General features: G+C 46.2%; 1 long non-coding RNA gene across 1 annotated transcript in view; it reads right to left on the bottom strand.

Annotated features, from left to right (window-relative positions):
* LOC144792469 (uncharacterized) overlaps nt 1-11,630 on the bottom strand; it is a 181,413-nt gene extending 169,783 nt beyond the window's left edge. The window contains exon 1 of the long non-coding RNA XR_013602568.1: nt 11,561-11,630. This is a non-coding gene — a long non-coding RNA (uncharacterized LOC144792469). The remainder of the gene's footprint in view (nt 1-11,560) is intronic.
* Between the last annotated feature and the right edge of the window lie 10,163 nt (nt 11,631-21,793).

The following is a 21,793-nucleotide window of genomic DNA, read 5'->3' on the forward strand; positions in this document are numbered from 1 at the left end:
GGCTTTGCTGCAACTACAGTCGATTGAATCCAACACATACATTGGTGACTAGCCTCAGCCCAAATCCTGCCACAGAGACTCCTTTGGTGCATGTTCAGTCCTTTCTCTTTGAGGGCATGAAGAGAAGAAAGGCTGGTCTGTTCTTGCTACTTGACCTGTTGACAGCCTCCTATACCCTGACTACAATATCCTTCTTCAAAGAGATGTGGTTGGGGTGTTGGAGAATGGAGAACATGGTTCTCTTCATTTGTAGGGCTGACTTCATGGTAGTGAAGGAGGAGTTTATCTTTGGAGGCCCTTAGGGGTCATACGTATATCCCATGATGTTTACCATGTATGTAACACCTTTGAGTGATGTTTTATTAGCTTCTGAGGCAAAATTCCATTACTAAGTTGAAGACATGCAGGTGGTGTTTGAGGTATCAGGAGGTGTTGAAAGGAATGAAGGGTAGATGAATAGATACAAATCATCTGAGTCTGAATGGTGGCAAAAGAAAACAGAATTGTTCATGTTCATTGTCCCATGACATGTTTAGGGATACACTGAAACTGAAGAGTTTCAGCTTTAATGCGAGTGGTTGTGAGATCACACCTCCCCTTTACAGCAGGAGATGCACTAGCTGCATGTCCAAGAAAGAATGCCTTCATGCACAAAGCGGCACATGCTGCTCTGGTTTACTTGAAGGAGAGCTTCCTCATGTATGACCACACTGCCAAATGTTTTGTGAGTCAGTAAGCCTTAGCGCCAAGGCACCTCTTAGGCTGGTGGTGTGCTCCCCAACACAAAATCAATGCACATAAATTGTTTATTTGCCACCAAGGGAGCTGGTGTGGCAGCAAATCCCTATCTGCTAATCCCTGTCGCCAAATCCCTGTCTCCAATGTGACTGATGTTTAATTTTCCCTGTCGCCAAATCCCTTTCTCTATATCCCTGTCTCCAATATGGCTGATGTTTAATTTTCGTTTTGTCTCCTTAGATCTGCTTGTAGGTGCAGCATTCACTGCTAATTTTGTTGTTGCACGTTCTCTTAGAAAAGCATTTCAAAGTGAGAGCAGATTAAATTCCACATAGAGCTGATTCCCATTAATGGTATTTGCTGGGCATTCTGATGTTAGAAGAATTCTAAGATTGCAAGGGTCCAGGATAATTAAGTCTGTGCCCTTAAAAAAGACTATATTTTTGAGTGTGGGCAGACTAAAAAATGTATTTGAAGAAGTGGAGAACATAAAGCAATCTACAAAGGGGGTGATAGATCGTCCCCGTCCAATTACAGATTAATTGCACTACTGGATGTAGACGCAAAGTACTACGCATCTCCGACACTGGTAGATTTGATCACCTGGTCAGATAAGCTAAAACTGACAACGGTCAATCAGACAGGTTTCAGAAAAGGAATTGGGACAATCACAAACATCTTATCACTCTCGCTGATCACCGACAACTACAAACGGGAGAAACAACAATGGCACCTCTGTTTTGTCGATTTATAGGCAGCTTTTGACAGTGTGGATCGTCAAATCCTATGGAAAAAGCTGCAAGCTGGAAAATCCCCGGATATATATTCAGAGGAATTTCGCTCCTTTATTCCAATACATGGATGAGAGTTAAACTGGGAGATTGTTCAAGATTATCAAGGAAGGTCACCACCACAAAAGGGCTTAAACAAGGGTGTGTGCTGGCACTGCACCTTTTTAATCTTTTCATGGCGGACCTGGCTCATAAGCTCAACAAGATCAACTCCCATCCACTCCAAATGGGCATACTGTCGCTATCCCACCTATCATATGCGGACAATGTTGTCCTGATGAGCCTAACTAAGATTGGCCTTCCTAGGTCGCTCATAGGTATGCCAGAATATATAACCGATAAAAGGCTAGAGATAAATACATCGAAAAGCAAGACAATGCTAGTTAGTGAATACCCGACGGCTAAACAGAATTTTCAACTTGAGGGCGAAAAGCTAGAGGAAGTCTCTAATTATAAATACCTGGTTTTCTACATCGACAATAGGCTGAACCATCGAGACCAAAAAGCATATATGACACAGCGAACAAACGCCCTATCATTTGCCTTTAGGACCCTAGCAAAAAAACTAAAGGGGCTATGGTTTAAACCCCAGTACTATCAGCCAAAATGCTACCAACATTATCATATGGCAGTATTGCACTACACGGGAAAGACTGACCAGCTAAACAAACTGCACGTTTCAACATATTAAAGGGTCTTTCAAATCCATCAGTCCGCGTCTCTAGCTCAGGTGAATTAGAATTTGGCATAAACAACGAAATATTGGGGAGGATGTACGCAACCATTAACCAATAGTACAGACTGAAGCAAAACACAGCAGAATCAGAATTGCAGAAAGCTTTGTGGGAGGAACTAGAGAAGGAAATAAAATCTCCCTATAATCAATACCTACAAAAAGCTTTATTAGCAACCTACACAGGAGAGCTTTGGAACACCAACCTGTCGTACTCATCCTTCAAACAAGCCATAAATAAATCTACAAAACCACTCTGTTAGTAGATAAAAATATCTTCAGCAAGAGAAAACACGCCTGGAAGGTAATCACTAATTATAAGACCCTTACCCGAGCTCCGTACCTGAATATTACATTCTCGGTCCATCGTAAGTTTCATCTGATGGCCCTGCGATTAGGCAAATTACCGTCCATCGCGGATCAGCCAACATGGGTCCACAAAGGGCCGAAAGAGTGCAGACTATGTGGCAGCAGCAAAGAGGACTTCATCCATCTAGTCTGTATATGTCCCAAACTTTCAAAAGCACGTGTCACTTTATTAAAAGATGCATTGAACTTCAGAAGAATAAGGATGTGCAGATCAGCTATCATAGCTGGGTTGGATTCAACTGATACCTTAATGAACTGTCAACTGATAAAGTTCATCACCTCGCATGAGCAAGCATTACAAACTGAATCTCCATGTACTGCCCAGTTATGTGTACAGGGAGGGTTGGATTAAGAGAGAGGCTATATGCCAAGCATTAATTCTGGCTGGAAAGTATACTTTTAACGCCTGAGCAGAACAAGGACTAATTATTGTTTTGATCTATTCATTGTTTACTGTATACTTTTGTACATACTTAATTATTATTAATTGACTCATTGATAGTATATTATACATCCTTGTACATACTTGAACATCAATAAGTGACAACAAAATGCTTTTTATGGTTGTAAGCAATTCACAAGAAAAACATTTTTTACTGTTGACTTTGTTTATACAAGGAACAAACTGTAATGGTTTTAGTTAACTGAAACAATAAATATATATATATAACACAAGCAACCCCGGACCGGTTGCACCCTAATTGTGGGTTCATCAGCCTGGTACAGCGTGGTTCCAATGACATAGTGAGCACGGGACACATGACTGGGCATACCCATACCACTTAGGACGGTAAATGAAACACAGAAAAAGTGAGGAGAGGCTGTAAGCATTAAGTCTGACCATTAGCAATCGCTCGGGCAGCACTGAAAATCATCATAAGGATAACTTGATTTCTATAAACAGAAGGTAAAGACAAACTGCCAACAAATGGAGCTGTGCTTAGCCAAACAAAACAAAATTGGAATAGACATTAAATTACACGTCTAAAAACATGGGATCTCAACCACTGGGTTTAGCAGGGGACAAACGTCCCACTTACAAATCAAAACAGACATTGGCAAAGTCAATAGTTCACAGCTTTCAGAGACGTTATCTGACCTTTGGGCTATAGCAATGTATTTTGCTGATCTTGTCCTGCATCGGTAAACATTAAAAAAATGTTTGCCAGTAGGAACAGCATTAGCAAAAAAATGCACAAAAAAAAGTGCAATGATTCCTATGCATGCATCATGGAGCTAAGGCAGCCAAAACCTAACGATGTATACACCTGTCTGCTTCACCAGGCATGTACGTTTAAATCTCATAATATGTAAGACCTTTTATTTTCAATTTAATTTGCAATTCCAAATTTGCTGATGCCCCTTTTGGAGTGATAAATAAAAAATGTTTAAAAAGTGTTCCAAAGTGCTTTTTTATTTTTTAGAAAGACCAACCCAAAAGCAAATTGTAACTGCCTGGCCCTCGAAAGAAAGATAATACATTGTTTAAAAAAAATGTTATGTGGCAACAGTAGAGCGGGTGAAGTAAACTTGAGGGCACAATGAAAAATCTGGCTAGGTGGTGGAGAGGAGATACTGAAAAACAAAAAACATGTTGATCATTCACACGACCCGACGAGGAGCAGCCCGGTGATGAAGCATGACACCCATCTGGGTGTGTGAAGCCCGTATATCCAATAAAATGGATTCCCACCTCTGAACTATTCATACTCGAATAATCTTAAATTCCCTTCAACTGACTCCGTTTTTAACTAACCAGGAACAGCATATTACTTATTTTTCTATTGACTCTGGATATATATGCTGGACCTTGCCAAAAGCCCTTTGTCCCTCTTTTGTATACTCCTAGAGGGCAACCACCCGGCCCCAATACACTAAATCCTGGCTGGGAGGTGGTCATACCTTCCTGTGACAGGATGCCTATTGTGCTGCTTTCCTCTGCTCAAGCTTGGCTCAGCAGTAGGAGGGCATAAATGTGTCTCTGGTCGGCAGCATCCATTTTGTGCTGACCGGGTCGAGAAGGCTGGCACCGGATAGACCAGTGACCCCATGAAAGTTGCTTCGGAAGGGTGTAATCATACCTCCCACACCGGTTACCGGTGTGGGAGGTATGATTCCAAGGTGATTGACACCAAACACGACATGTTTTGTTTCAGCTGGTTTCGAGATTGCATTTACCACGAGGATATAATGCACCTTTACTTATATGTCTGGCTGAGTCACAGACAACCTGGGAGAATGGTCTCCGAAGTCTGCATAGAGGCTCTGCTCATGTAGGGGTACCCTCTTACGGAAAACCCAGCACCCAGCCTTCAGGATTGTTAAGGCCTGCTATAGGGGTGACTTCTAAGTTTTAAGTGTAATGAACCTATCTCTAAAATAAGTGGTGCAAGCATCAGCTTACACAGGCTGCAGTAGCAGACCTGTAGTTCGATTTTGCATGGCCTCTCATGGGTGGCATAATACATGCTAGGCCTCTGGGGTACCTATGCCCTGGGTACATGGTTACCATATACTAGGGACTTATAAGGGTACCCCAGTATCCAATCTGGAGTGTACCACAGTACATGCATAACAATTTTAAAGGAGAAAGCAGATAGACTGGGTTCCTGATCAGCAGGATCCCAGTCCGACTAGTCAAAATGGTGTAACATCAAGCAAAAATTGGGGGTAACCATAAGAGACAGATCCTACTTTCCTCCACTCCTCTATACTACATATCCCTCATTGCGATTGCTGAGTCAATCCACTTGCCCAACAGCACCCAACACCTCCACATCCGCATCATTCCCCCCCGCCCACAGTACTTGCCCCTGTTACACTCCCTTCTCCAGGCTTCACTCCTGCCTCCAGGTTACCTGCTACTTTCTCAGTGCACTGAAACACCGCTAACAGTCCTGCCCAGATGTCCAGATCCTCCCTTATCTTATTGTTCATCCTAGTCATCCGGATGTGCTTTTCCACTGCCAAGGCTCACACTGCTTTATCCCTGCACCGTAGGGCCATTAATGAGCTCCCCGACCGAGCTACCCTATTGCCACCCGCTTTTTGGCTATTACTGCCAGTTTTATCGCCTCCTTTTGTGGCTTCTTAACCATACCCAGAAGGCATCTCTTGGATGATTCTTCAACCACAATACAGGTCACCCTCTTCACTCTCTCCCGTACCACCATCCAAAACGCCCGCACCGACGGACACACCCAGGACACATGTAGAAAGGCGGCCACCACCACTCCATACCTCAGGCAATGCGCCGCTCTGCCCGCATATTCTGCTCAATTTAATTCGAGTCAGATAAGTACGGTACAAATAATTGAAATGTATTAACTTGAACATTGGGTTACAAGACAACCGTCGGGTAAGTGGGCAGGCCTCTCTCCACTCTTTCTCAGTCATATCATCCTACACATCTTCCCTGCAGGCTTGTCTAGCCAAAATGGTCTGCCTGACCCTATCCCTCTTAAGCACCCTATAAACAGTGACATTGACAGCCGCACATTGCCCAGCGGTAGCAACAGCTGCTATGTGTTTTGTCCCCTAGGGGAAGCAGATATCCCCATCCAGATCTCCTGTGACATACCTGCAATTTTAGCATATTGGAGGAATTTGCCAGGCCCCACTGAGAATTCCGTACACGCAATCTCAAAAGTGATAAACCACTCATCTGAGTACATATCTTTCCATGTCTGCATTAACATTGTTAGGGGTCCATATGCCACAGGATCTGACCCATCTCCCCCTGGCTTCTGGACCATGCATACCATTCCATTCCCGTAACGCAGGAGGGAGCTCACCACTGTCCGTTGCTTCCCCATAAACCTCCTGCAGAGGTTCCTTTAACTGCGCTGCAAAGACCTGAAAATATTCCACTGGGAAGCAAGCCCCTCCAGGCTAGTTGTCTTCTCCAGCGCTTCCCTCAGTTCCTCCAGCGTGAGCTCCGCATCTATTTCCTCATGCATTGCCATCGAAAGCACAAGCAATTTAATGCACTCCAAATACTCGACCACCACATCATTCCCTGAGGCCTGCCTTGTCCCATACAGACCGTCTAGATGGGCCTTGAGCACTTCATTAATAAATTATTGTGTATCTGCCAGCGTCCCGTCAGGCTGACTCAAGGACATAATAGGGAGTCTTCATCCCTACCGTTTCAATAGCCAGGCTAACAGTCTACTGGGCTTGTCGCCCTCTCTGTGACGCCTCTGCTTGTCCTCCTTCCATGTAAATCTATCCAATCGATCCCAGGTTTTCCCAATTGCGTGTCTAATTGTCATGACCTCGTTCCCTGCACCATATCTAGGGCCTCACATCCCTACATGCGTGTCAACTTCCCCTCAAGTGTCATTATTGCCTCATTCAGCTGCCATCTGATAACGTACACCTTACTCAAACATTCCCCTCTCATAACTGCCTTCATTACCTGCGACTCATTCACTCTACTGGCCGTCGTGCCCCAACTGCCGTTCATGTACTCCATCAATGCAGCACTTAAAGCCGGACAGCACCCTGAGGGCAACAGCCAGTTGCATGGGCCATGCACCGATCTCCCACTCACCAACTCCAGGAGCAAAGGAGGATGGTCAGATAAATAACACCCCAAGTATGTGGCAGTTCGTACGAAGAGGCTATGTCCTTAGTGCCCAGTGCTCTGTCCAACCTGTTATAGGTGCCATGCGTCAGCAAATGACACCAGTGTTCTTTGGTCGCTTGGTTCATCTCCCTCCAGATATCCATATATCGCACATTCTGCATTACCGCATTCAACGACTGTACCATTGCTGGTTTTGTCACGTCTCAGTAGCTTCCTACCAAGCTGCCGATCTATCATACAGGTAAAATCTCCTTCCCACAACAACCTAGTGGTCATACCATCTGTTAACAAGTCCAAGATCTTCGGGTAGAAATCTCTATCAGCATTATTTGGTGCATATACATTAAAAATGCAGAGGGCCCCACCATCCAGTGTTCCTTGCACCAATATACATCTGCCACACGGGTCTGCCTCTGAGTATTGCAGCTTAAATGGAATACAATGCGCCACCCACACCAACACCCCTTGTGCATAGGACGAGTACATTGGCAAGTATAGCTGACCCCTCCGCTTCCTTTTCAGATTGGGGTCTTCCTCGTCTATCAAGTGGGTTTCCTGGAGGCATGCTATACCAATCCCCTGCCTGGGCAAGTAGGACAACACCCTATGTCTCTTCACATACCCTCCCAGCCCTCTGACATTCCAAATGACTGTCATATAACTGTGTACCATGCCACTTCCAAATCCATCCAGAGCCGAGCCTGGACCTGTCTACCAAACCTACAACACTGCCTCCCTATTGCCGCATACCATACCAGTGAATCTTGTAAAAGTTAAACAACTAACATCAACTCCCACCTCCCTGACTCTCTCCCCGGGTAAACACCACAAAACAACCACACCTACTGCATACCCACCACTTTCAGCCAGCAACACGTTGCCGACCCAATCCACCTTCTCCCCTACAAGCAACAGCAAACTGGCCTTTCTCTTAAGGCCTACAACTTGTCTAAACACAACCTAACAATTGAAATACACAGTAGTAAGGCAACACCCAGCTGGTCTCCAATCCTAGAAGGATGAGACACCAGTGGAATCCACACTCCAGCTGCCCTACCATGGCCTATCTAAATAGAACTGCAAGCCACATTATTGCTTTCACCCTGCCTCAGCCATATCCTTACGTGTCACATGTCCAATGTCAGTGTTCACCCCTTTCAATATCCCATCCTGCCCCTCTCCAATCCCTGCTGACCACACTGCAACTCCTGCAGGACCAAATTCACTGTGCCTCCCCTCCATGCAGTAGTCAAAAGGACTTCCTCCGTGTCCACTCACTGTTCCCCCGTCATCATCCGCAGTCATCTCAAGTTCACCACCATGTCTATCTCTCCCCCTAAAGTACCATCCGGTTGCAACAACACTTGTGGTGTGAGCCAATTCCTCTGCACTCCCAGCCTGGAAGGGCCACCTGCTCTCCCTCGCCTTGGTCACCTCTGCTCACTTACATGTTCCGACCTATGCAGTCTCTTCTCACGTCCAGGCACCTTGTCCCACATCTCCAATCAAAACGACACCTCCTCTGGGATCTCAAAGTGTGTCCTTCCATCTGCAATCACTTTGAACCGTGCCAGGTACAAGAGCATGTAGGAAAAGTTCAAGGCTTTAACTTTTTGCTTGACTTCCAGCAAGGACTTTCTTTGCATCTGCACCTTATGGTTATAATCCGGGAAGATAGCAATGTTGTAGTTTTCGAAACACATTTCACTTGCTTCACGTGCGGCTCTCACTATGATGTATCGATCCCTATAACTAAATATTCTTGCAATTATGGCTCTTGGGGTGCTGGCCGTGCCAGCAGTGCCCTATGGGCCCTTCCAATAGCAAACATGGGTGCCAAATCTGTTAAATTCAGTTTAGTTTTTAGCCAGTCCTTGAGAAACTTTCCACTGATGCCCACTCTGCTTGCTCTGGGAACCCCAGAAACCAAAGACTGTTCCAATGCGACCTTCGTTCTGCATCCTCTGCCCTGCTTTCCAGTGTCGCAGTGGACGCCATCAGGCAAGACAGCTGTTCCTAGAGGGTTGTAACTTCCTTCTGCAGGTCTGTGATTGTATGTTCAGCTGATGTGACTCTTCCCTCTACTTTATGGAGGTCTGCGTGGAGCAGCCCCACATCAATCAATGCCGCATCTATCTTCCCCTCAAGCGCTGTTCTTGAACCCTGAATGGCGTCCAAAAGGGACACGTGGGTAGGGTTCTCTTGCCGCTCCGGTGCCTCTGCATACTGCATGCCAGCAGCCCTTGTGGTAGGCCCCTTCGGAGTGGTAAAAAAACAATAACGGACCTCTCACCGGTATCTACTTTGGTATTCAATTACTTTTATCTAATGCATAAATCATCATTGTCCCAAATCCAAGAATTATTTAGAAAAACATATTTTCATTTATTTATAGTTTCTTCATGACATTAATCATAGAACACATAGACAAATTCATATTCAATACATTTGACTTGTATATAGCCCCAAAAGAAAGAATATTCAAAAACACAAAAGAACATACATTCATCTAATCATATATCCACAGAATTGTACTTCCACTCAAACTATCAGACACCACTCCACTCTCATACACACAATAATTCATCAAAAGTGACCTAAAAACAAATATACACTATTATATACAATATATACAAAAGGAAAAGAAAGCGCCGACGCGCGTTTCGGAAAAGGACCAAATGTCCACAGATCCTTCGTCAGGGCGCAGAGGGATTCAATTTTAATATAAGTTCTTCAGAATGTAGGAAATTTCTTAGTTTTCTTCTTTAATATAGAAAATACATTTCTTGCACAGCGGGGCTTAGGAATGTAGAGACATCCAATTTCGTAATGTCATCTCAGACTGTACATTTTTTTCCCTGTTCCAAGGGCCTTCGAGAGGTGTTCCTCGGTGTAGGGCACATAAACATTAGATCCACCTATAGGTCATTATTCATGTAAAGGTCGTATCCTTTCTTAGAGTCCGACTTCACCTTCCATACCAAAATTACGTGGGTAAAATCTACAAGCTCTCAGCCAGAGGTACGCGCTGGAAGAAACGCCAGGGTTTCCTCTCGCTGTCTGCTCGTACTTGAATAGTTCTACGCAGTATCAAACACAGGGGCGTCCTCCAACGATACAAGAGGTCAAAAGTCTTCGGAGTGGTAAACTGTGTGACTGCGTTGCTGTGGTATCCCTTGGCCATCTTATCCTTCTCCATTCTGAAGGCTCCGGGCCAGCAGGGGGACCCCCGCCCTCCAAGAAGGTCTCTGCAGGTGCCTGTCCGACAAAACTGCACCTCGCCGCTCCACTCGTGGGGCAACCGCTCAGGCCCTGCAACACTGGGTGTACTATCCCTGATGACCTTGAGCAATGGGCTAATGAGATACATTACCATTCCTAGGGCTGCGTAATAAAGAACGGGATGGGTGGTGGTAATTTCATGTGGTGATGTCATCTTAAATTCTTGTCCTTTTCAGTATAAAACGGTTTGGGATAAATTACAGATTACTATCAAAAGAAGGTCTGAATGCCCTGATGATACAGGGGTCACTTGGGCCCCCAGAGTATGTTGCTTAATCTGTGGTAATGCCGGGTGAACATTCCATTATTATAAATTAAAGTGCTGAGTTACTGCCACATTAATCAGATAAGCACAGAGTTTAAACATTTCCATGGGAATCCTAACTAGGCCCCAGTTGTAAAAAGACAAGCGGGGGACACTTCAGCTTGAAGCTGTGCTGTGTACCTCGAATTTCCCTTCTGGCAAAGAGCATACTACTTTTCCCAAAAAGTCCATTCAACAAAAAAGGCTCAACTATACAAATATACACGGGTTCAACAAGTCTTAAAATAATAGCTAAGCTTAACATAAAATGCCTGTTTAATCCAGATTTGTCTTTCTTGGAAGTCTTGCTATGAAAGTCGTGCCGCGGGCAAGTGCGCGGCCACTGGACTCTGCGCATATCGCCATATAAGTACTGGGTACAGACGCTCTTTAATCCGAACATTCCTGCGTCATACGCACGCCGGACTGCGCCTTGACCTTTTGCGGCTCTATGAGAGGAAAGGTCAAAGGCGGACCATTTTATGACAGCCAATCTGCTGCCATCTCCTATTTATCCTTCGAGGCCAAAGGAATGTGTTGTTAATATGACAGGCGTTGATCTTCATTTTCCCCAGAGAAAATATCCGTAGTGTCAGAGAAGCCAGCTGTGGGTTTACGTTTCCTAAACAAAGACACTGTGAGAGCGCCACACATTCTACCAAACAGATAAATGCGGTTGAAGTAGTGCTACCGTGTGCTGGTGCTGTTCAGGTCGTCTGCAATCCGTTAGAAAAAAAAGAAATTTGACTTACCTGCTGCCGCCTCTCCTCCGTCTTTCTTCTGTCCAGGAAGCACACCGGCTCCCAGACTCCCCTAGCCAATCATGACTCTGCTGTCGCCAGCATGACAGCAGCGTCGTGATTGGTCTGAGTACCCTGGTTCGGCACTTTGACAGGGAGTGGAAGTCTATGCATGTTCTCCACCCAGGCTGTGCAATACTGCCAGGAGGAGAAATGCTAAATGCACATGACTGTTTGGCCAGCCAAAAATGGCCGGCCACACCGCCATGGGAACTTAGAAAGTGCCCCCACTCCTCCCCCTACTGGTTGTGATGACAGCCCAGCCCGCCCCTCATAGCACCTAAAATGCAACCAAACTGAGCCAGTGCGGCCAAAAAAAATGATTATAACATTGTGTTATTATCATTTTATTTTTCGTTTTTGCACTGCTCAGAGAATAGTGAGGCGATGCTCCTCTGCCTTAGCGGAGGAGTCGCTACTGAGTCCATGCAGCCAACTATGATGCCCATTGATGCGGGGCATCACTCGTGAACCAGCTGAGAAGGGGTGCAGCTACTTGGATGCCAAAGGTGTTACCCTGAGCCAGCCCTGGTTCTCAGAGAAACACAATTTTCATTCAAGCACATACATACATGATTTGCAGCTGCAGAGTTTGAATGCTCCTGGTTGCTAGGAGTTTACGTTCAGACCTGACCATAAAACATCTCAGCTTTTACCCAATGGATCTAGGAAATTGTGCTGTAAAATTCATCATTGGTTTTCTTTTTTAAAATATTTCCTGTAGAAGAGGTGAATCACATCAAACCCTCCAAAGTAATTACCCTTGCTCACTCAGTGAAAATGGAGACAGCATTAAAAGCACTATCAAAATATCACTTTTAGCTCTTGATGCAGCACTGTCCATAGCTACCATTTCAAGGTGCACTTAAGATGGTGTGTATGTGGGAGGGGCATGGGAAACTCTTACGAGTTTTTCAAAACAAGCAAGTTACTGGTATGAAGTTTCTGCGGTATATAAGGCTCCACCCAAAGGGCACTGTGACAAATAACTGCTCTTCTGGACATATTCGTGCACACTGGCTGTGCAGGCTTGAAAGTCTGATACCCCACTCAGTTTCATAGCAGAAGAGTCTAGTTCCATTGGCCATTGTATGTGTCCTTTTTTAGGCAATGCAGTTTCTGAAAAGCAGTATGCCCAAGAGGGCATTCTCTGAAACGCCAGGTATTCACCTGCCCACTCTTGTCGCTGCCAAGATTATGATTGCCTTTTCTTTGCTGGTTTTGTGAGGAGGCAAAAGACATACTGTTCCTTTTCCTGACACTGAGTTGAAGTTTATTATGGTGATGTGATTGCTGTTGCTAATTTACTGAAATTTATTTTTGACCTGGAAAGAGAGAGAAAGAATATTGCCCAAATACAGAAACAAATGTGCGTTCTTGCATCCAGGATTTTGCTTGCATGCTTCTTTTTGATGCAGCACATTTTAAGAAATTCTCCACACTAAGAGACGACAACCTAAGAACTCTCTGCCGCTCTCCCTAGCTTATGAACACAATATCGAAAGGTTTCTTTCCTCAATACTACGTACAGCACTCTCTTGTTCTCAGGCTCGGCTTGTTTATGTAACTGGCAATACATTAAGGGGCAGATGTATGACCATTCCATTTTGCGAGTCTCAAATTGCGATTTTTTGCGACTAGCAATTTGCGACTCGCAAAACAGAATGTACTAATGTGCCTCAGACACATTGAGCAACTCCAATGGGGTCGTAAATTACCTGCCTCATCAATATTCATGAGGTAGGTCGCAATTTGCGACCCATTGGGAATGGCCAGCACTCACAGGGATGATGTCCTGCTGGAGTCAGCAGACCACCTTGTCTGTGACTGCTTATTAAATAAAGCAGTTTAAAAAAAAATGTAGCCCATTTTCGTCAAAAGGAAAACGGGATGCATTTATGAAAGCAAAATGAAACTTTTTTGTTTCATTTTTTAAGAGTAGGCAGTGGTCCGTGGGACCACTGTCTGCTCTTAAAAAAATATTTTCACTGCCCAGCACAAAGGGGAAGTTTACTACTGGCTTACCACCTACTTGAAGTAGGTGTTAACTGCCATTATTTTGCTACCGCTTTTACGGTATCAAAACAGTTGAATATACTAGTGTGACTCGCTATTAAGAAGGGATGCCCTAGGCACGCACCTTTCTACTAGTGACTCGCAAACCCTATTTTGCGAGTCGGTAATAGGTTACCGACTCGCAAAATAGGGGTTGTACATACCACAGCCCTTTTTAGTGGTCGCAAACAGCTCGATTTTTCATTTGCGACAGCTAAAAAGGGTCGTACATCTGGCCCTAAGTGAGAAGAAACTGCCTTTCGAGTTTGTTAAACCTCAGATAGTTGTATTTATTTATTGAAACCATTTGTGTAGTGCCCACCCTACTGTGTGATCATATCAGAGTGCGAGGTGGCGGGTATAGGGATGAGGGCTATGGAGTCAAGATGTCATCCTACTAGGAGGGAAGTGGGTGAACCTCTGAAGGGATTACCTCTGTGTTCCTCTTCCTCAGCCCAGTCATTGTGCTTAGTTGTCCTCTTTCCTGTTACTGTAATTACGACCCACCCGCCATGACCTGGATTGATCCAGCCTTTGGAATCGACTTTGATAGGTCAGAAGGATGCTGGGAGTGGCACTTCTCTTATGGAACAAATTGGGGTGGAGGGAGCTTAACTTTCCGCCTGCTTGTGGAGTTTTTTTTGTCACAACTAGGATTCACATCATGAGTAATGGCCTTGAGTAACCAGACGGTGAGATAGAGTAATTGCACTGTAAAATTACTAGGGCATAGATGAGTGAAAGGGTGGACTGTATGTTTAAATACACTGTGATATAATGGCTCTTCCTGCCAGCCTGAATGCAACGGATGGCTTCCCAAAATGGTGGCCGTGGAAGTAGTGTAACCATGCTACCTTCCCACAGAGGGCAGCAACTAGGTGGATACCTATCTGACATTAGCAAGAAAATGGCAGCCTGAAATTGGACCCACTCACTTTCCCAGTATCACCCAACAGAGGCAGCACTACCGGGTCTTTCCCAGTCCCAGGATCCCTTATATAAAAGCCAAGCTAGAGAGATAAAGGGGAGAATGCTTGTAGAGATATGTATAGGGCCATGCTATAACCTAACTTCTTTTCTCCTAGATGCAGGAGCCTGAGCGGTTTCAGTGATGCAAAATATAGACCAAATCATCTAAGAAGATCATGGCCAGCCAGTGAAAGGAAAACACTGATTTTCCGAACACTCCACAAGAAGGTGACATTTCAGGAGAAATCCTAAGCACATAGAACCTGCCAGTGAGGATAAGCGATTGAGAACCAATCTAATTTAATATCAAGAAGCCAAATAACTTGACTATGCCCAAAAGCAATCAAGTCTTGCTGTCTGCTCCATCTACCCTTTCGCATGTGCCGATCTCAAACTTCAGATGCACTGAATTTGAACAATTGCTAAAGCTCGATTAGGCTGGTATTACCTTGGGGAAATGGAAATGTTTTCAGGAATTTATGGGGGACAAGGTTATTTCTGTTTTCCTTCATAGATTTAGAAAGTTTACGGCTATGATCTCAGAAAGAAGAGTTAAATAGTTATTATGTTCCATTATGGGCTGCAGAGACGAGGATACGGAAGTAACTTGCAGATCTAAGGTGATATGGGGTCTCCAACAGTTAGATCGCGAGATACCAGTAGCTCGCAGGCTGCCACTAAGTAGCTTGCACATGATAAATGCATGTCAGCAGGCTTGACAATATACAGCTGCCCATCTGATAAGGCAGGTATTTATAACACTGTGCCCTTTTCTATGGGGGCTAGAAAGTTGACAGTGCAAGATGATGCAGCCTGCCCTCTTCTAAAACATTAATTCTTTATTTCTTTTCCTCCTTTCTTTCATGCCTCTCTTTCCTTCTCTTTCTATTTTCCTTGCTTTGTAATTCCCTTCTTTCTTGATTTCCTTTATCCCATTTCTTGCTTTCCTTCTTTCTCTCTCTACCTATCTGTTTACACTCATCTTTGTCTATTTTATTCTTTCCCTCTTTCTTTGTTGTGCATTCTTTTTGTTTCTTTCTCTTTGCCTTTATTTTACACTTGCTATTTTCCCCCCATCTTTTTCCCTTTAGCTCATTTGTACTTCTGTTATCACATACTCAGGAAATGTTGGCTACGAGTTGTGCTTTCGTTTGGATATGTATGAAGATTTGAAAACAGAATTAAATAAAAGAAAGAGCTACAACAACGACTACACCGTGTGAACTATCAGGTTTGATTCAATATTGGGTGCTCAGGACTGTTTCTGTTGATTAACTTTGGGGAATTGTCCTCAAGTGTGGGAAGAGTTTTGTGGCCTCTTCTGGATCTTGGAGCACTCTCGCAAATATATTTCAAGACCCTACAATGCACTGATTTGCGCAGCTTTGTTCCTGCCATTTTTTCTGATTTACTGTCCTTTAATTTTAGTTTTTCCTCCCCTTTCTGTCTTTCTCCTGTTTATTTTTCCTTCCTTGCTTCTTTCTTGATTTCTCACATTCCCTTTCTTTTGTCCCATCTCTTTCTATTTTGAAATATGTATTTATTGGTATTTTATATATCACATCAACCGACCACATATAAGTAAACAAATATATTAGCACTTAAATTCACATTTTTCCATCAACATGGCAATGAACCAACTTGCTGTACTTAACATAAATAGATACTCTTGGAGAGTAGCTGCTCTAATACAGTAAGTGGAATGATCAGTAGCATGCCACACAATCAGGGTGCAGCCAAAAACATATGATTACTGTAATGTTAACAAAACAATTACTAAAAATAGACTAGTTCCGTGGCTGCAGCAGAGTAATGCCAATAAGATGAACTCAAAGATAGAAAAAAAACACAGTATGTATAAGAGGAGATCTAGGTGGACCTGTAGACTCCCGGTAGGGCTGGGGCGACACGCCAACCACAATAGGCCTCCTGGCAGTGGCCAAAAGTTTGCCCGGCAGTCATCTTGTGTCTCCAAACAAATATAACCATTAAGTGGGTGTGTCTAGTTGATCAGAGTTTTAGGAAATGAGTATCCCATAGCGTGGCAGCTCCCCTTACCCCTATGCTGCATGTCATGGGAGATGGCATCCGCCTCAGCTGTTGCCCATTTATGCACCACTCTGACCCTGGAGTCTACTGAGGGGGGATGTGCCTTTGCCTAGACATCGCTATCAGCCTCTTAAATAGAGCCATCGCCAGGTCTACCAGTTTAACGTAGTGTTTAGTGTGTTTCGTCTGTTTTGCAATCCCTAAGAGCCACTGTCCAGATGTTTTTTTAACCTCTAATTCAAACACATGGTAAGCTTGAAAGAGCCAGACCCCCAGCTCAAACGTCTCTTACAGGTCCTGAAAAGAACGCAGGGTTGCCTCTTCATACAAGTCACCTAATTAGGTTACCCCCGTCTCTCGGCCAAAGGTTGAGTTGTGCGCCACTAGCAGGGCTTTCATCCTAGGTGAACTCCACAGCGGTAATTGTGGGGTGTGGGCCACCGCCTGTGCCGAGGTTGGATATATCTAGTCAAGCAGAGTTTAGCTACTAGCCCAGCCACCAGGTGTCAGCAGCTAGTCCAATACACCAGCGTCACCCAACTCCCCCTGAATTGATTTACTTTCCACCATCATGTCACCAGCTAGCCACCTCATGGGCCACTGCAACTGTGCTGCCATGAAATAGAGCTCAAGGTCAGATGTCCCCAAATGACCCTCCACTAGTGGCCGCTAAAGCGTTTGAATGGACACTCTTCCGAGCACCACCCTATATCAGGTCAGATATCATCCCCCTTAATTCTCCAAGGAAAGAATGTGTTAGCATTACTCTTAGTGCCATAAAAAAGTATAGGAGCCACAGGAGCAACCTCTGACCCTGCTCGCAGGCAGGTCGCTCCCCACGCTGCTGCACGACTCTGCCTGCATTGATTTTGCCTAATCTTGTATTTTTCCCCTGTGCCTAACTTGCTTTCTTGCCCAGACTTGTTTTTATTCCTCTGTGCCTGTACTTTCTTTCTTGCCCAGACTTGTTTTTATTTCTCAGTGCCTTTACTTGTTTTCTTGCCTAAACTTGTGTTTCCTTCCTGTGCCCAGTTCTCCCGCGGCCCGCCCGTTTTTCCCGCCGCTGCGTCACTGCGGCCCGCCCCCCTGCAATCCCATTCGCCGCCCGCTCCCGCCTCCCGGCTTCTCCTCCCTCCCACATCCCGTCACATGGAGACCGTGCAGCGGCAGCGCGGCGGACACGCGCAGAGGGCGTGCTGAAGCTGTGCCTAAGGCAAACCTGTCTGTGCCCGTCCGCGCCTGGACCGCGCCCAGCGCCAGGTCACCTGGACACCACGAACGCCACGACGCCCAGCACCGCTAAGATGCCAGAACCCTCCATGCACTCAACACCGGACGATCACACACCTGCTTCATGGCCGCCCCGAAACGCACTTACGGAACTTTCACCTGCCGGAACTGCAGCTTCACAAGCATCCGCCCCACCATGCTGCCGACCAGGAAAGAACCCAACCACCTCAGATGCATCCTTCTCAACAACCGCTCCGCCCGCAAACACGCCGTTGAACTCTGGGACCTACTCGACTCAACCTCCCCAGACATCGCCTTCCTGATGGAGACCTGGCTGAACCCACCCTTGGCACCCGACATAGCCATAGCCGTCCCGGAAGGCTACAAGATCACCTGAACGGACTGCACCAACGGAGCAGGAGGAGGAATCGCCATCGTCCACAGGAACACTCTCAGAGTCTCGACAAACACAGACGACACCCTCAGCACCACCGAACACCTGCACTTCCGGATCCACAGCGCCCCCAACACCACCCTCAGAGGAACCCTCATCTACAGGCCCCCCGGACCCCGACCAGCGCCTTGAGACCCTCCGGGTGAGTAGTGCGCTATATAAATGCTTTGATTGATTGATTGATTGACCACAGTTCAGCTACTCCATCGCCGACTTCGCCAGCACACAAGCCCTCGCCTCCACGGACTACATCCTCCTCGGGGACCTGAACTTCCACCTCGAGAACAACAACCAGAGGCGCAACTCGAGCCAAATTTCGGGGGGGGGGGGCTGAACCTTTAATCAGTAGGCAGAGTGGAGCTGCAGGGCCTCCAAAAAGGGGTGAAACAACAGCAAAGCCTAATTAACATCCAAATGGTCTTTTAAAGACCTGTGAAACGTTCGGGTGTGGCTGTGTGTGTGCCCGAGATCTGTCTCATCCCGGGCTGCCATACACGACGGGGGGTGGGGGGGCTGAAGCCCGGTGAGTCCAATGGGTGTTGCGCGCCTGACAACGACGACACCAACTCCACCACCCTGATTGACAACCTAGCCAACCTTGGACTCGTCACAACACCCACCCACTCCGCCGGTAACACTTCTTGACCCCATCTTCTCCGCAAGCCCCCACGTCTCCTTCACCCACACAACCGAACGCCACTGGACCGACCATCGCTGCATCCACTTCACCTTCAAGAAACCCACCATGCACCACCGCACCCAACAGATGCCTCGCCGCTGCTGGAGCAAAGTCACCAAAGACCAGCTAACCACCACCCTCGCCCAGAGCCCACCCGCCGACCCCACCGACCCGACACCTCTGTCCGCAACCTCAGACAGTGGATCAACGACTGCGCCAACACCCTCGCCCCGATCAAGAAACCCTCCAACAGTCACACCAAAAAGAAAGCCAGCTGGTTCACTGAAGACCTCCGGGCCTCCAAGCAAACCTGCCGAAAGCTGGAGAAGATCTGGCTCTGTGAACGAACACCGGACAGCCACTCATCCCACAAGAACGCCACCCGAAGACACCATCACCTCATCAGATTCGCCAAAAGGGCCTCCTTCAAAGACCGCCTAGACAACAACGCGCACAACAGCAAAGAGGTCTTCAACATCGTGAAGGAACTCTCCAACCCCAGCTCCAACACCAACTACGTCCCACCCTCGCAAGACCTGTGCGACTCGCTGGCTACCTTCTTCCACCGCAAGATCGCAGACATCCACAACCGCTTCAACGCCACAACCGCCCCGACAACCACTGAGACCTCCGCCCCCATGACCATATCCGCACCAACCGCCTGCTCTCCTGGACCAACATCCACGACGACGCCACCATCAAGACAATGAACACCATCCACTCCGGATCTCCATCAGACCCATGCCCACACCACATCTTCAACAAAGCCAGCACAGCCATCGCACCCTATCTCCGGAAAGTCATCAACACCTCCTTGGAGACAGCAACCTTCCCGGAGAGCTGAAAGCACGTCGAGATCAACGCCTTACTCAAGAAACCTAAGGCGGACCCCAAGGACCTCAAGAACTTCCGACCCATCTCCCTGCTCCATTTCCTGGCAAAGGTCATTGAGAAGACCGTCAACGAACAACTGACCTGCTACCTCAAGGAGAACAACATCCTGGACCCTTCCCAGTCTGGGTTCCGCAGCAACCACAGCACCAAGACTGCCCTCATTGCTGCCAACGATGACATCAAGTCCCTGCTGGACAGCGGAGAAATGGTAGCCCTCATCCTCCTGGACCTGTCAGCCGCCTTTGACAAGGTCTGCCACCACACACTACGAACACGCCTCCACAACACCGGGATCCAAGAAAAGGCCCTGGACTGGACCACCTCCTTCCTCTTCGGCAGAACACAGAGTGTCCGCCTTCCCCCCTTCCGCTCCGAAGCCACCGAGATCATCTGCGGCGTACCCCAGGGCTCATCCCTCAGCCCAACTCTGTTTAACATCTACATGGCACCGCTTGTCCACGTCGCCCGTCGGCATGACCTCAACATCATCTCCTACGCCAGTGTTTCCCAAACTGTGGTCCGCGGACCCCCAGGGGTCCGTGACACATCCCCAGGGGGTCCGTAGGCAGCAGTTTTAAAAGCACAGAAACATTTCTTGAATAATTAGCAGCTTTCCAGCAACAATAAAAGTGTCAAGAGAATGCCAGTGATTAATGTACTTGCTGGAGAGTGAGGAGAGTTTTGTTCAGTGGCAGCTTTGACTTAACTAATGTAGCACAGAGGGTTAATGTGCCTACTGCAAAGAACATGTAACATGCGTCTTAAAAAGCAGCATTTTATGCGTCTAGGTTCGTGGTTACTGCTTTTGTCACAGAGATTCCTTTATTACTGTGCACTTCATAAGTGACAATCGTAATCTAGCAGAGGGACCTTTAAACTGTCATCAAAGAGCTGCTTGCAAACTGCATGGTACCAGTTAGTAACTTATATTTTGTCCCAGTTATTCATTATCCTGATGCTGCTAAAAAGATATATTTGGGTGGAAATACATTTTTAATGTTAAAGTCAATGCTAGCCACTGTGTTATGCTCTGAATCCCGAGTTTGTGCTTTTCCAGACCAAGCACTCTTTACACATTTTATATACACACTGATTTACATGTATGATTCAATGTCTCTATATGTGTGTGATGTAAAGTGCTTTGACATCCTACAATGGTATGCGAGATGCTACAAAACAAATGAAATACATGTGACAGGGGGGCTATTACTTCAATATAAAATACTAAGGGCCAGATGTACGATCGGTTTTTATATGTGCGAACGGGTTCGCGAACCCGTTTGCGCATGCAAAAACCTATTGGGCCATGTACATAGCCTATTTCGCGAGTCGCAATTTGTCTGCGACTCTCTAAATAGGTTTTGCAACTTGCTATTTGGAAGGGACATTCCCTTCCAAATAGCGAGTCTCAAAACCATGTACAAATGTTTTGCGGTCGCAAAGCAGTCACAATTACCACCTACTTCAAGTAGATGGTAATGCATTCGCAAATGGGAAGGGGTCCCCAGGGAACCCCTTCCCCTTAGCAAATGCATGCAAAATTATTTTTTAAGGTCAGGCAGTGGTCCCAGGGACCCCTGCCTGCCCTTAGAAAATGAAACGAAAACGTTTCATTTTCTTTTTTTTAAATGCATGGTAAACAGGCTGCATTTTTTTTTTAAACTGCTTTATTTAAAAGCAGTTCGAGACATGGTGGCCTGCAGAGCTCAGCAGGCCACCAACGCTGGGAGGGCTGGCATTCCCAAGGGGCTCGCAAATTGCGAGAGGCTCATTAATATTATTTTGTCCGAATTACTGTTTTAATGTTTGAAATGTAACTTATACAAATTGCTTGGGGGTCCCCGGCTTCCAGTGG

The sequence above is a fragment of the Lissotriton helveticus genome, chromosome 11 (genome assembly GCF_964261635.1).
Source record: "Lissotriton helveticus chromosome 11, aLisHel1.1, whole genome shotgun sequence".
Lineage (NCBI taxonomy): Eukaryota > Metazoa > Chordata > Amphibia > Caudata > Salamandridae > Lissotriton > Lissotriton helveticus.